At 34.5% G+C, this 17,286-nt stretch overlaps 1 protein-coding gene across 21 annotated transcripts in view; it reads left to right on the top strand.

Annotated features, from left to right (window-relative positions):
- The window catches only part of CDH18 (cadherin 18), a 1,124,701-nt gene that overhangs the window by 708,248 nt on the left and 399,167 nt on the right, over positions 1-17,286 (top strand). The window contains exon 1 of one of the 21 annotated variants that reach the window (XM_078004399.1): positions 10,198-10,358. The exons of the other annotated variants lie outside the window; for them this stretch is intronic. The gene's annotated coding sequence lies outside the window, so the exon portion shown is untranslated. Of the gene's footprint in view, positions 1-10,197; positions 10,359-17,286 lie in introns of those variants that run through there. 21 annotated transcript variants of the gene reach the window in all.

Here is a 17,286-nt window from a genome sequence, read left to right as displayed (position 1 = left end):
AGGTGATCCGCCCGCCTCAGCCTCCAAAAGTGCTGGGATAACAGGTGTGAGCCACTGTTGTCTGGCCAAGCTCTTTATTTTAAAATTTTTAATTTAACCATATCTACAAGGCCTTTTTTTTTTCCCCACCCCAAATAATGTGACACAGGTTGCAGGGATTGAAGCCTGGATATTTTCTGGGGACCATTTTTCAGTCTTCCACGTTTAGATTTGTGTAGCTACCATCACAATCAAAATACAGAACAGCCCCTTTTACCATGTCTACATCAGTCTCAATTGCTTTTCACCAATTCCCTAACCCCTAGAAATTACTTACCTGTTTTCCAACTCTGTATCTTTGTCACTTCAATAATGTTATATAAGTAAAGTCATCTGATATGTAACCTTTGGGGTTTGGCTTATTTCATTTAGCATACTTCTCTGAAGATTCATCCAAGTGTTGTGTTTATAAATAGTTCTTTTTCTCGTTGCTGAGCCCTATTGTTGTGGTATGGTTGTATGGTTTATTTAATGATTCACCTGTGCAAGGACATTTCAGTTATTTTCAGATCCAGGTTATAACAAATAACTCTGCTATCAACATTTGTGTAGAGGTCTCTATGTGAACATAAGTTTTCATTTCTCTGGGATCAGTGCCCAGGAGTGAAATTGCTGGGTCGTTTGGAACTGCTGGGAGGTTTAGAACTTGATCATTTTTAACTCTCAGGCCCTTTGCTCTTTTAAGACTCACAGTCTTACAGCTAAGACAAATTCAAGTATGCCCAATGCTTTCATCAGAAAAACTAGTCTTTTATAAAAATTATGACCTTAAACAAGATCAAGCTCAGCATTCGTGGCTTCTTATACTCCCTGGCAACACAAACTTTTATTGGAAGCCTTACCAGTTTGTAAGACATTCCATCAAAAATCTACCTATTTCAGCTCAAGTTTCTTCTCAGGCAGCATCTCAGTTCTGTTCTTTGATTGACACTATAATAATAACTTCAGCTGGATTTTTCCCATAAATTCAGCCAACATGCCTCTATCCCAGCACTGAACATAATTTAGGCCAAAATGTCTACTACATGGAGTGGTGTTTAAGTGAGCATTTTGATCCAAGATTCCATTAAAAAGGAAATATGAAACAGGTAACCTAAAACCTAAACATTTGCAATAAGAACAAAGATACAGGAGCAAATCTTTAGCAAAGACAGAATTATCTGTGTACATCAGGGAGAAAAATTCACCTTCGGGAATTTTCGGGACTTAAAGACTAACCTCATCATTCTTCTTGAGACCCTAAGAAATTCTTCAGGCAAGTGTGACATAGTGATAAATTGCTCTTTGATGTTCACTAATATTGAACAAGTCTGAGAAAAGATAGAAATGTTCAGAGGTCAAATGTTACTGACTTTCTAGCCCCAAATGCTTGTACAAACAGCTATGAAGATAAATGGGAACTCATTTGTAAAATGCTGTATGACAACCAAAACAAATGCAATTTTATTCAGCTCACAATGCACATATGGTTTCTTAATTTTCTATAATAATGGAAAACATCTTCACAAAAATATAAAGAATAAGTTGCTATTACAGGAAGTTCAGTGTACATTTATTTTGATAATTTAAATAATGCAATTTATGAATTTATAAATCTTTTTTTTTTTAGGTAGCCAGATATTTACTTAATACTAGTGACTTATTATCTTGTCATTTCCTTAATATGCCATTTGTTTACTGTGTCTATTTATCATATTAAATATGCATTAGAATACTCAGTAGGCATGTGAAATGTATCTGTTTAACTGGTTAAAGTATCCTGAGTTTTGTAGAAAAACCTGTATTCATATGAATATATAACTTCTATTAAACAATGGCATTCAAATATTCAAATGGTTATTGAATCTTTTATATGTTTACATTGAAATATTGTAGTCTTTCACCTAAAAGAGGAAGTTTAAAAACTGAAATAGATCCAATTTTAAAATATCAGTGCATTTTTTCTAGTGATTCTTGATTCTTTAATGTGTTTGAGGGTGATTAGAAATTATGGAGCCCTAGCATCTCTCCTTAAAAAAGAAATAAATATAAAATCTCTTACTTTTCAGTCAGTACAATCAATCTATTTTAAGATAAACAAATTTTAAAATGCAAGAAAAGCAAAAAGATAGCGGGTGTGCAAGGCAATAATGACAGGTTTGACAATGCAAATTACTTCTGTAAAATCATAGAACATGCTTGTTTATTTTCCCACCTCTGACCTGTATGAGATGATGAGTTAAAAAATGACAGGAGGCTAAATATATGTTTTCACTGGAAATCAATGCTCACCAAATTTTAGCAACAATAGCTTCCTAAAAGAGAATTCAGGTGAGCAAAAATAACAAACAAGTGCTGAAAAGTCACATTAACTTCCATAAATCTTCCTTAAATAGTCTCTACCACTCAGTACAAATAAGCAAGACGGAAGTTCCTCTACAGTTGTGCCCTCCCTCATATTCACCCTGAATCTGTTATAATGTGAGGCTTAAATAATCTTGCAGGAGAGAGAGAGAGAAAGAGAGAGAAAATTAATGTATGTATATGTGTGTAAATAACCTCTGCTTACAAACTAGGAATGCTTTTTAAAGTCATTATCCAGCTGTATCAGTCTGTGTGGTCCTGAACATACAATTTGGTCCTTTCTTTTTAAAGTCCCTCTGTGTGATTCAGCAATTTCTTGTGTCTGGAAATAGTGTGGATATATGCAAACGCTATTTGGGGAAAACTTTTCTCACTATGGTACTAATTCTAGTGTACTTATTAACACAATTTGTATCGATATTAACATACACAAATATATTATAAGTGTGTCAGTTTCTTGTTGCTGCATAGCTTAGTACAATTAGGCTGCTATAGCAAAATGCCATGAATTAGCAAGCTTACAGACAAGAGTAATTTACAGTTTTGGAAGCTGGGGTATCCATAACTCACCTCCTGGTACCTTCTCCTGTGTCCTCAGAGGCAGAGGGGCCAAGGGAGGTGTTTGGGAGGCCTCTTACATAAAAGCATCAATGCCATTCATGAGGGCTTCATCTCATGAATCACCTCCCAAATTTTCCATCTCTCACTACTATCACATTGGGAATTAGGTTTTAACATATGACTTTTGGGGAGACAAAAGCATTTAGGCCATGGCACTGCATAGCAAATTACTCCAAAACTTGACAGCTTAAATAACAACCAATGTTTAATATGTTGCATCACTTTTGTGGGTCAAGAAATTAGAAGCCACATAACTGGGTGGTTTTGGTTCAGGGTCTCTTATGAGGTCACTTTCAAGAAGTGTTGGCAGGGATGTTATCTTCTGAAATCTTGACTGGGCCTAGAAAATGAGCTCACCCATATGTTCTGGGAGGTGGTACCTTTCTGTCCGGGCCTCTGCTTGAATGTCCGTGTGATCTGATAGCTGGCTTTCCCCAGAGTGAACAATCCAAGAGAATACAAAGTGAAGATTTTTTGGAAGTCACACTCAATGATTTCTACAATATTCTTATTGGTCACAGGTTGACCCTACTCCATGTCAGAGAGGCCTATACAGGTACATAAATACCAGGAGAAAATGCACATGAGGGTTACAGATCATTGGAGACTGTCTCTTAGCTAAATAACTCATTCCAGTGTTAAGAATTTTAGACAATATAATTGATGATTATAAGGTTAATAACATTACAAAGTTGATGCCCTACACAAATTCTTGTTTCCAACCCTTTCTCAATATGAAAAAGTAAAATTGAATTTCCTTATTTATTATTTTAACATAACAAAAAGTAATGAGTATCATATATCACAGCATTATTTTTCCTCCCAAAAGTAAACTAACATTAGCTAGAGCACTTTAAGGATATACTTGTCCTTTAGCAGAATTTTACCTCTGTGGATACATTAGCTATGTCAGACAGTGTCTTCTAACTGTTATTTTCAATACAGTTAAACCCTAATTATTTTTAATGTTTCCTATTGCATTAAATTTTCAAATTAAATCTAGTTTTTATTTTGCAATTTATCATCCCTGACACCTACCCAATTGCACATTTACTACTCATCCTCATTTCCCACAAAGTGCTAGGACTAAAAGAACAGAAAAATGAGCTAGAAACGCAGCCAACTAAGCAGTCAGCAAGATAGTGCTCTTAAAGACCTCTCATCTGTGGCAACTCTTCATTTGATCTTTGTTTCCTCTTACAAAGTGTCCTTCTCTCCTACTTTGCTCCTAGGAAACGCTTTTCAATATGAAATATGTAATTACATTCCATTCTCTTGGTAAATGTGGGAGTCAGTTAGAAAGCAAACATATATAATAGGGAGATGGGATCTGCCCAGGCTGGAGGTTTGTATCATTTCCAAAGCTGATATTTCCATTCTGAAAACAGACTATCTCAGCCTGGGGAGAAATTCAAAGGTTAGATGGATCTGAGGCTAGAATCTTCTCCTAAATATAACCCAGTTCATGTTGTTTGAGGCACTTATAACAGGGAATTCATTATCTCCTGAGGGAGATGATGAGGGAATCTTTATCAATTTGGGACTGTTATAAGTGTTTTGTGAGTTCTTACTTAAACTGAGTAAAAACGTTATAAATTATCTTTTATGTGATTATCTTTCATTTTGTGCATAACATAATCTCTGAACAACACTAATCCAAGTTGAAGGGTTCTAGTTTCCACACAATATTTTTTGTAAGGATTCAGGATTATTCTCTTAGTCATGAATATGAACCTTTGATTTGGGAAAGATTTCTACTCACACGTTAGCCCTATCCCCATTCCTCTGCCACTCCAGACAATAATTCTGAAATAAATAAAATTATACAATATTAGAAAGTGAAACTATAAAATCAGCACATTTTATTTTGGAGATGCACTGTCACTTTAATGATGTAGACAGGTTCTTAGATCCACAGATAAAGGCATATTGAAGACTATGTCATTTAGAACAGTGATCAGTGGAATGGAATGATACAGAGAGCTGACCAGGCCAAAGGCTTCCAGTGCCAAGGCTAGAAATTCACAAGGAAGAAAGAATTACATAATGAATTTTGGATATTATAATGTTACTAGGGATGTTATCCACTATTGTGGAAATAGGTAGTTCACCCATTAATAGTAAAGTTTTCTATTATGTAACTAAATCTTTTTCTGGTTCCACAGTCACTCAGAAACTGTTTTTAAATTGGTTTTCTATGCAGATCTATCTATAAGAGGTGACCATTGTGGTTATTCTGGAAAAAGCATTGCAACGTATATGACATTTAAAATGCATTGGTGTTCAGCCTGGCCAACATGGTGAAACCCTGTCTCTAATAAAAATACAAAAATTAGCCTGGCATAGTGGTGGGCGCCTGTAATCCCAACTACTCCAGAGGCTGAGGGAGGAGAATCGCTTGAACCCAGGAGGCAGAGGTTGCAGTGAGCCAAGATTGTGCCACTGCATTCCTGCCTGGGCGACAGAGCAAGACTTCATCTCAAAAAAAAAACAAAAACAAAAAAACCAAAAAACATTGGTGTTCTGGGCTAATGCTGTTCTGAGTTTGATTAATGTGAAATGTCTGCATTTTCTGTGCAGTGTCAAAATTGTGTTGTTTCTCAGCAAGACAAGTATCTTTGAATGGAGCTTAGTCATTGGACATTTATATATTCAACAAGACCATTGTAGCAGGCAGAATAACAGTCCCCCAAAGATTTCCACTTCCTAATCCTCAGAACTTCTAAGTGCACCAAATGGAAAAAAAGTATTTTACAGACGTGATCAAGGGTCTTGAGATGGGAGATTATCCTAGTTTATCTGGCTGAGCCCGAAGTAATCACAAGTGTTGGTAAAACAGAGAGAGGAGATGTGACAGTCCAAGAAGAAGGTGGAGTAACGTGCTCTGATATGGCAGAAGGGGCTGCAAGCTGAGAAATACAGGCAACATCCGGAAGCTGGTAACAGCACAGAAAACAGATGACCCTCAGAACCTTCAGGAGCATGGATCTGCCCAGACAATTTAGCCTGTTAGACTCATTTTGTACTTCTGAGCTCCAGTACTATAACTAGATTAATTTGTTTTGTGGTAAGCTACCACGTTAGTGGTAATTTGATTATACTAGAGATTGGAAACAAATACAGTAATTCATCTTCAGAAGATTCTTAGATGGTAACCATTTGGCCTTTTCCTGTTAATAGCCTCATTTTACATTGTAAGATTTTTCTCATGTCTACATATTTATATGATGTCACATGTAATTCTCTTCTGGAGCAAACAACATTTTGGACACAATCTGATATCTCTCATTTATTGTTATTAGATAATGCATTTTATGAGTACATTTTGAAATCACGACTTTTTTTTGGTTGTGACCGTATGATGTGTTTAGGCCTTTTAAAAATTAATATAAATTGCTAGATCTCATTTTTCTAATCAGCGATCCTTTGATTTTAAAAGTCAAGTACTATAAAAACCTTCCCCTAAGGAAAACTCTAGGCCTGGTGGCATCAGATGTAAATTCTTTACAATATTTTAATTTAAAGTAACAGCATTTTACGATAAATTCTTCTGCAGAATAGGACAATAATGGTTTGTTGAGATCAACTAGTGATATTACAACAAAAGAAAAACAAGGCCGGGCGCGATGGCTCATGCCTGTAATCCCAGCACTTTGGGAGGCTGAGACGGGCGGATCACGAGGTCAGGAGATCGAGACCATCCTGGTTAACATGGTGAAACCCCATCTCTACTAAAAATACAAAAATTAACCGGGCACGGTGGCGGGCGCCTGTAGTTCCAGCTACAAGGAAGGCTGAGGCAGGAGAATGGAGTGAACTCGGGAGGCGGAGCTTGCAGTGAGTGGAGATCACACCACTGCACTCCAGCCTGGGCAACAGAGCAAGACTCCGTCTCAAAAAAAAAAAAAAAAAAGAAAGAAAAACAAAACCCAGAGTCTCCCCTAAACATAAATTCAAAAATCATAAAAATATTGACACAAATATACAAGATCTATAAAAAATAACTAGGCTGAACTTATTTCAGAAACACGTGGTCATTTAAGTTTGAAACTCCATAGATTTCAAAAATTGTATAGGACATAGGAGAAAAATTACATGTTTCTCTCAAGAGGTACAGACAAAAATATTGGCTAACATTCAATGTCAATTTATTACAAAATTCTTAGATATACAAATGATCCTCCATATCTATGAGTAGTATATTCTTGGATTCAACTACCTATAGATACAAAATATTTTAAAAAAAAAACTATGGTTGGCTTTGTACAGAAAATACACAGACTTTTTTGCTGTCATTATTCCCTAACAAATACAATATAACAACCATTTACATAGTATTTACATTTATTAGGTTGTAAGTAATCTAATGATGATTCGAAGTATATGGGAGGATGTGCATGTATTATGTGCAAATACTATGTCATTTTATATCAGAGAGTTGAGCATGCACAGATTATGGTACCCCTGGTGGGTCCTGGAATGAATCCCTCACAGATACCAAGGGAAGCTGTAAAACAGCATTTCATTTACCAGGTAAAAATATATTGAAAGCAAACATATTTATTGGCAAAAATAATTAAAACATTCTTCTAGAAATCAAGAACAAGTCAAAAATGTCTGTTACCACGACTTCTATTTAAAATTGTACAGGAGGCCTCTGCTAATGCAAAGAAATGAACTACAAGTGTAATGTCTAACAAAGAATAAATTTTTAATGATATTTAAAGGAGGATGACTATGTACATAAACAATTCCACAGATTCTACAGATTAATAATTGAAATTAGTAGATAATTTTTGTAGGTTTTCTGTTAGAAAGCCACAATGCAAACACTAATTTTATTTCTATAGACCAGCCCCAAATTAGAAATTTAAAATTTAAAATACCACATATGTATATAAATTTATAAATGTACATAATTTATATACATTGATAATATATACATGTATATACATTTATAAATTTAACATGCCATATATATGCATATGTGTATCAGAAAACATTAAATACTTAGAAATAAATCTAATGAAAGATATCTAAGACTTATACACATACAAAATTCCTAAAACCATTAATGGAAAAAACAAAGAAGACATAAATAAAAAGAAATATATACCATGTTAAGGATTTAAGGGTTATGAAAATGTGAATTCTTTTAATATAGGTCTGTAGCATACATTTAAAAAATAAAAATAAACTGTCAATGTGTGTGCACATGTATGTTTTTGTGTGCAAGCTAGTTGTAAGATATATGTGAAAATGCAATTAGCCAAAGATAGCAAAAATAATCTTGAAGAAGAAAAGGTTAGAGGGCTAGCACTATTGTACATCAAAACTAATTGTAATGCCTCTTGGTAAAGCAGTGTGATAGAATTCTCAGAAGAGACAAATGGAATAATGGAATAGAATGGAGAGATTAGAACCTACCTACATAAATACTGCCTTATAATTTGTGACATAGGTGGTGGCCACACCATGCAATTGTGAATGCATGGCCTTTTTAAGATATGTTCCTGAATCAACTGAATATTCAATTCACAAAAAATTGAACCATGACCTTTGTCTCACACCATATACAAAAGTAAGACCCTGGGTGTGGTGGTTCACATCTGTAAATCTCAACACTTAGGGTGGCTGAGGCAGGAAGATTGCTTGAGTACAGGAGTTCAAGACTAGTCTAGGGAACAAGGTGAGACCCAGTCTTTACAATTTTTTTTTTTTTTTAAAGACATGGTGATGTGCACCTGTAGTCACAGCTGCATTGGGAGGCTGAGGCAAGAAGATCACTTGACCCCAGGGGGTTAAGGCTACAGTGAAATATGATCATGCCACTGCACTCAACTGAAGACAGAGTTAGACACTGTCTCTAGAGGAAACAAACAAACAAAAAAGCAAGTCCCAGATGGATTGTAGAGCTAAAAGTGAATGTTAAAACAATACAACTTTTGGGGAAAAAAACACATGAGAATAACATCATGATTTTGTTTCTTGACCATAAATCACTATTAAAGAAAATGTTAATAAATCTATTTTAATAATCTATTCATCAAAACAGATCATGAGGAGAGGGATAAAGCACAGGAGATATATCACACACGCACACACACACACACACATATATATAATATTATATATATATTAGACAATGCAGTTATCTCAGAATGTAACTCATGGAAACCAATGAGATAAGGAGAAATAGCTACATTGGAAAGCTGTTTGGGAATAAACTGGTAATGAGTGTGCACTGTTATGTTTTTGGTATAAGTTAATTACAAGTTGTATGTAAAAACGTAAATGGTCAAGGATAGCAAAAAAAAAAAAAAAAAAAAATTAGCCATTCTTCTCTTAGCTCTGTATATGTATCACATAAATAATGCATATACGTATAGGCACCCGAAGCCAAGTATATGTGTATTTATAGTGACGTTATTTATTATGGTTCCCAACTAAATCAACCCAATGTGCATCAATAACAGTATGCATAAATAAATATTGGTAATTTGTCATATGCAATAATATATAACAATGAAAAGATCGAGCCACTGCTATTTTTTTATGGAATGGATACATCCCATTCACATAATGATAAATGAACAAATCCACACAAAAAGAATAGTATATCATATGACATAATTATTTCAAGTTAATCAACAGCAGAGGTAGGTTACCTTTGTAGAAAACCAGTGACCAAAGGGGACATGTGTAGACATCTGGATACTGGTGATGTAATTTTTGAGCTGGATGTGATTACACGGGTGTTTTCACTTTATAAACATCACTGAAGTGTATATTTAAACCCGTGTGGCCACCCTGCTATATATGTGATATATTTCTATGAAAGTTTATTGCAATAACAGACACATTACCGGATTAACACACATACTCAAAAGAGAAAGATTGATTGCAAGGAAACACAGCAAATCTCAGGAACATCCTAAGTCAGGAAATAAAAATTTAACTGGCTTGTGGAGACTCGGACTGGATGTCAGCAATTAGGGTTGCTTCTTCATATTTGGCAACTGAAATGATTGCCTCTTGTCTCTGTTTCTGTCCTCTCCATGATTTTGATTCTGTTTGCCAGTTAGCTTTCTTTGCTTACTCATGCAATCTCCTCTACTGCATAGCTTTTAGCTTGCATGTGGCTTTGACTCACCATGTCACCAAAGCTAAATCAGGTACTGGGTGCATTTTCATTTTAAGTACTGCAGTCATCTAATGTACTTTGCCAAACAGAGTCTAAATTCTAGATTCCCAAGAAAGATTATTGTCAGCTGGCTTTATTCAAGGTCCAATTCTGGGCCCATATCAAGTAATAAAGATTGAGTGGTGTGATAATTAGAGATGCCTCAGCCAAAGTATGTGAGTTAATCAGTTTTATTGTTGTTTTACTTTTTTGCTTTAAGAAGAGACATGTGATTACGAAAAAGTAATTGAAATTCCTTGCTACCTTTGTGGTCCTGGAAATAAAATGGCATGATGCAGAAGTTCCCAAACTTTTTGGTCTCACACACTCTCAAATTTATTGAGGACCATAAAGAGATTTTGTTTCCGTAGATTAGATCTATCAACATTCACCATATAAGAAATTAAAACTAAGAAATTATAATCACATTCCTTTTAATTTTCTAAAATAACAATATCAGCTCATTGCATATTAGCTTGTCACCTGTTGTTATGAAAAGTAGCTCTATTTAAAAATAATAGTAAGAAGAGCTGCATTGTTTTACATTTTTGCAAATAAAAATTAGTTGAGTGTCACGTGCACGCCTGTAGTCCTAGCTTGCTCAGGAGGCTGAAACCAGAGGATCACTTGAGCCCAGAAGCTCTAGGCTGTAGTGAGCTATGATTACACTACTGTACTCCAGCCTGAGCAAACAGCTCAAGACCCTATAGAACTCTGTTTTCTAAAGCCAGATCTCTTGCTCTTAACTACAGTTTGTTATCTTTGTTTGACAATTTAAGATGTAAACAACAAATGGTAATGCATTTTTCAACCGACATATTTTACACTAATATAAAACATAACGAGTTATTCTTAGGTATATGAAATCACATTACAGATTTACTGTCCCTTTTTAGACATCATGCCAAATGCTATATGCAAATCTGATTTGCTTCATAACAGCTAGTACTCTTGACAGCATTTAAAATAAACTGGATGTCATTATAGCTTAACGGTCACACCAACCTTCCAAAGTACATGCTGTTTACATTGCACAAGTTAAGATGAAGGATTTAGAGATTAAGTCACTTGGCCTCAGCCAGAGAGATTGTTAAAGATAGACCTAGATTTTGAACTTTGATGTGTTGGCACCAGAGTTCATTCCCTTAACCACAAAGTTATGTAACTTTGAAATCATTTTTCACCTATAATATGGAAGGCAGTGGGAAAAGGAAGCAGGTGGTGGGATAAATGTATGTTCTTCAGTGATTATTATTTTTTTGAACTGCTGTAACATCTCAAACTACCAATATCACTTTGCAAAAATGCATAATGTCTTAATAGTGTGAAATATTAATTATAATCAATTAATTATATTGTCCCTAGTTTGCTTTTGTTCTGTTATTTATGAATGCTATTATTTTATAACCTTACTATACTGCATATCATACTAGTTCAGTGGAAAGAGAGAGATTGTATAAAATTTTTTTTAAAGATTGAAATTTATTACTTAAAGTTGCTAGAAATAATCCTGTCCTTTCAAGTAACAATAAAATGATAAAATAATATAAAAAATGATTCACACCAATACTTTTTAAAAAAACACAGTTGTTACAAAATTTAAAACATTTATATTATTTTAAAACAGAGTTTTTATAAGTATGTAAAACATTTATATTATTTATTTCCCGCATTTCTTTTAATCTATGTATCTGTTATACTTTAAATAATAATAATATTGTGCAATATACTTATATACTCTTTTGGATGATTTATATATTTTTTATAATTTTAATATTTTGTATAGCAACTCTTTTCGGTAAGAAATGATAGATTTCAACTTAAAATAGAAATTAGCCTCAAGGGTAAAATACTGCTGTGTTAGACAGTATTTAATAACTTTTCCACATTTCTAATTCATTTCAGGACTGTTTAGTTCTCCTTTTATTGTTCTCATTCTGTTCCATTAATAGGTCTTAAGTTTACCTCAGAGACTCAACTGCCAAAATCATCAAGGTTTTAGTGAAAACAATTTTGTTAACAGTCTTTTATAGCAAGAGATGAGCTGAAGTAGGCGACCTTGCTGCAAAATTTGTTTTCAGACTTTTTAGTAGAACATGGGGCTCCAACTGTAGCTATAATTTTAACTTCCCATTGACTGTCAGTTGAAAATATATAGAAAAAGATGTGCTATTCACAGAAATCTCCATAAAAGGCTTAAAGATTATACATTTCAACATATCCAACTGACAACCCATGCTTTACTGCACATAAAAATAATCACGCATTAAAAAGATATAAACACTTTATGGCCTGTAAAACACATAAATCAAATTGTATTCTTTAAGTCATGTTTCAGAAAGTCAAATGTAATTTAAACAAAGATGACATGAATAATAGTTTAATATTATATATTATATATTAGCATTATACTAATCAAAAGTATTATTTTAATATTGAAAAGAGTGAGTACATTGCTTCAGTAAACTGTCATCTATTCTTGTATATTTACAAGTTGAGATTTAGTTCTGCATTTAGAAGTGAAAATTCAAGTAGAATACACATTTTGCCTTAAAAACAGAACGTCAAACGCTTTTTATTTCAGATCCAATTCACTTGGCATTTTCAAACTGTAGCTAATATTCAGAATATAATCTTTACATTTACGATATGATATTGAACAAATATAATGTAATATTTAAACTATATAAACAAATATAAAAAGAAACAATCACTTTGAAAATTGAATACTGGACAAAACAATTATGGTTCTTTTTCTAAATCAATAGAAATGAAAGTGCAACACTCATGCTTAGAAGTCAAATATATCCCAAAGCCCTACCAAAAAAAAAAAAAAAAAGGAAATTGTTGATGTAGTAAACAATCAATGGATAGTCATTGTGTGAATACCTGTATGACCAAGAGTAGGTTTTAGTGTGTAAACTGCTCAGTGATTTCATAAAAGCGACTTGAGTGCTTTAGTCTAATAGTATCACAGAGTCTAACACAATTTGAACTCAATCTTCGTTTCAAAGAAGTGTTTACATCATTTCTCAAGACCAATGATGCTAAGCATTAGCTTTCTAACATTAGATTCCAAACTGTCAAAAGAATCATCTGAAAAGCTTGTTTAAAATGTAGTTTTCAGACAATGCCCACAGATTTTGATTCTGTAAGTCAAGGTCAGTGCTCTGGAACTAGCATTTGGGGCTGTCTGAAGTATGTGGCAAGCAGAGTATCTTGCACAGATTATTTCTTCTGTTTCAGGGTTAAACTACCTTGAAAAGCCCAAGTACACCTTCCCTTTAAAGGGCTAAATATATTTAATAGCATATATTATTCTTGTTATTAATTTGAAAGTCATCTGGTCATATAAATGTAGTATTAGTTTTATAAAGATAACAAAAATTCATCCAAAGATATCTTGATACCTAATAACTTACAGTTAAATTTCATATTTTGTTCTTCTTTAATTTATCAGTGAGGACATAACTATAGTAATATCTATTCCATAATCATACATATGTATTTTTTTTCTGGCATTCTCTTAGGGCATTAATTCTAAGATAACGGTGATTACGTATTAATGAAAAATTTTCTGAGACTTCTTTCTAAGGTTTGGTGTCTTAATTCACATCACAATTAGCATATATTGATGCCATGCCTTCAATGCAGTAATACTTAAGAGAGTTTGGATACAAAACTATTTTTGAAACTAAAGCAAAACACTGAAATGAATCTTTGTCCTTAATATTTTTAATATATAATAATCCAAACTATTATTTTAATTTAGAAAATACTCAGAATAGTTCCAATTTTTTTTTTTTTTTTTTTTGAGGCGGAGTCTCACTGTCCCCCAGGCTGGAGTGCAGTGGCCGGATCTCAGCTCACTGCAAGCCCCGTCTCCCGGGTTCACGCCATTCTCCTGCCTCAGCCTCCGGAGTAGCTGGGACTACAGGTGCCCGCCACCTCGCCCGGCTAGTTTTTTGTATTTCTTAGTAGAGACGGGGTTTCACAGTGTTAGCCAGGATGGTTTCGATCTCCCGACCTCGTGATCCACCCGTCTCGGCCTCCCAAAGTGCTGGAATTACAGGCTTGAGCCACCGCGCCCAGCCCAATAGTTCCAGTTTTTAAACAATGTGTATGAAATTCTTTATCTCTTAAGATTGATTTGACTTAATGATTCTAAGAAAATTAAACATTTTGGCATAACTTTAAAAAGAAAACAGCCACAAGCTAATGTGGCTTATATGTTAAGCTTGCATTTTATAATAAAAATGAATTTATTACTGAATACACATCTGCTTAAATGTTATATACAATGAATTATGAAAGATAATAAACTATTCCTATACTCAGAATATTTTCTAGGTGAAGTAATGAGACACAGAGTCAAAGAATAGCAAGGGAAGAACTGTAAATTGTGAGCATTGCTTTTGAGTTGTCAATTTTCTTCCCAAAAATGAATAAAATAATACTGTAAGACATGTATTATGAGTTGCACAGATAACTTTTGAACATAGAATACTAATGGAAGGAGGTCAAATCTAGCAATAATTCACAGAGATAAAATGTTGAAAATTTTAATAATCACATTTGTATATATCATCTAAGTTGTGATATTCAAAATGTATTACAATTAGTAAAGATACACCATGAAGTTCCATATAAAAAATACCAAAAAGGGCCGGGCGCGGTGGCTCAAGCCTATAATCCCAGCACTTTGGGAGGCCGAGATGGTTGGATCACGAGGTCAGGAGATCGAGACCATCCCGGCTAACACAGTGAAACCCCGTCTCTACTAAAAAAAATACAAAAAAAAAAAAAAAAAAAAAATTGCCAGGCGAAGTGGCGGGCGCCTGTAGTTCCAGCTACTCGGGAGACTGAGGCAGGAGAATGGCGTGAACCTGGGAGGCGGAGCTTGCAGTTAGCTGAGATCGCTCCACTGCACTCCAGCCTGGGCGACAGAGCGAGACTCCGTCTCAAAAAAAAAAAAAAAAAAAAAAATACTACAAATGTGTTACCCTGTTGAACTACAGGATAGTTTAACATGGCTATAATAGAATACAGAATGAACATGTATAAGATGTAATTGAACCCATCAGTTAGGGAACCAGCAGAGTGATAGAGGTAATTCCAAAGGCATTTGATTGAGGCCAGGCACAGTGGCTCACGCCTGTAATCCCAGCACTTTGGGAGACCGAGACGAGTGGATCAACTGAGGTCAGTTCGAGTCCAGTCTGGCCAACATGGTGAAACTTTCTTTCTACTCAAAATATGAAAATTAGCTGGGCGTGATGGTGCATGCATGTAATCCCAGCACTCAGGAGGCTGAGGCAGGAGAATACCTGGAACCCGGAAGGTGGAGGTTGTAGTAATCTGCACTTCACTTCACTCCAGCCTGGGCAACAAGAGTGAGTCTCCATCTCGGGGGTGGGGGTGGGGAGGCACTTGAAGACCTGGGTATTTATCAGCATTTGAATAATGAACGTTAGACTAGAGTAAATCTATTTTGCTGGATACAAAACTGATGTTCTGCATGACAATAAAACCATGACCTTTGATGTTATAGTTTCTACTGGGCAGAACCATTTGCATTTGTCTTGACAAAAAACTCTAGTTATCATGTAACTGAACAGAGTATTTGTCTTTAATCAATAGTGGAGAGCACATAAGACAAAGAAATATGTGTCTAGATATTTACATAACTTTTGAACACTCTATTAAAATAAGGCATTGAAAGGGCTTACTCTCTTCCCTTTTCGTCATTTCCAAATGTTAGATATTTTTCTTATTAATATTTTATCTGCCCTCTTCCTTCATACACATCCCTTCTATAATATGACTGTCTAGTTTATGGCACCATTTAATAAACTCTTTCACCTCTCCTTTTGCCAGAATAACACTTCCCTGGAGAACAGGAAGTAATTAAGTGTGTGAATTCAAAGGGGCTCCCTGCAGGGCTATAGGCTTCACGCTAAGTAAGAGTAAATAGAAATTGTTTGCAGTGTCAACAATTACAGCCAACAGAGTCAATAAGAATTTAGAGATAAGATTAACAATAGATAACTGACTAAATGGGAAACATTCCTTCCCAGAGTTAATGGCATCTTTATTTGGAAAGTTTCTGAGATTTTTTGTGTTTCTCTATGAGCATGCAAGTGTTTCAAACAGATTTTTCCAACTAATTTTAGATTTTGGATATTGCATTAAAAATCCCTTCATGTTTTGAACAGATATAATTAAATGCTATTTAATGTGCCCTTCAAAATGAGATACTTGAATAATTTACTGTAGTTCATTCCACAGTGCTTAAGTCCAGAGCAATGATTACACCAAATTGATCTCTTGACATTTTTCACAGCACTTCATTTTCAAAGTAGTTGGTCTTGTACACACGCGTATCAACCAAAAATATTGCAATTTAGAGGAGCTCTTCAACAAACTGTCAAATAAATCTATCCTTCTTCAATGCTTAATTCACTTGAAAGCTAAATCCTATAGATTTGATGGTTATCTAAATGAGTATAATTACTCTTCATTTTAGGATTTCTAAAAATGCTGCTTCTTGTTTAAAATTACTCAATTTGCATTCACCTCTGTATACGTGAATGGTATTTGTTGTTTGGAAGCCGAATTTAAATACAATTTAATGTACTTAAGTCTCTAATATAGCTAGGCCTCTGCTTGTGGACTTTTTGGTAACTTTTGAATGGCTTCATCTTTTGTATCCATATAAGGGAGTTTCAGTGTGTGGTTTGTGGGTCAGTGAGATCGTAGAAAAGAAAAGAAATAGAAGTGCATATAGGGATTTACCTGAACATGATGATTTCTTTGAGTATTTTCCCAAAATAGAAGCCTGGTTCATACTATACTCTGGGAACATATTTCTCTATAATGTCAAATGTATGTTTACATGGTGTATTTAATGCCCCTAAATAGAAATACATCAGGATTTGGCTTTGTGTACATAGTTTTCTGTAATCTACCTGGTAGGACAGAACAGGATTTGAAGCAAACAATTCGTTAAGTCACCTTTAAAAGATGTGAGTAAATATTTTCTTAACGTGTATATAGACATGACATCAAATGAAACTCTGAGAAGAGGCCATGGTAGAATA

The sequence above is a fragment of the Macaca mulatta genome, chromosome 6 (assembly GCF_049350105.2).
Source record: "Macaca mulatta isolate MMU2019108-1 chromosome 6, T2T-MMU8v2.0, whole genome shotgun sequence".
NCBI lineage: Eukaryota > Metazoa > Chordata > Mammalia > Primates > Cercopithecidae > Macaca > Macaca mulatta.
Note: the sequence above shows the minus strand (reverse complement) of the source record. Positions and strands in the feature narration are given on the sequence as shown.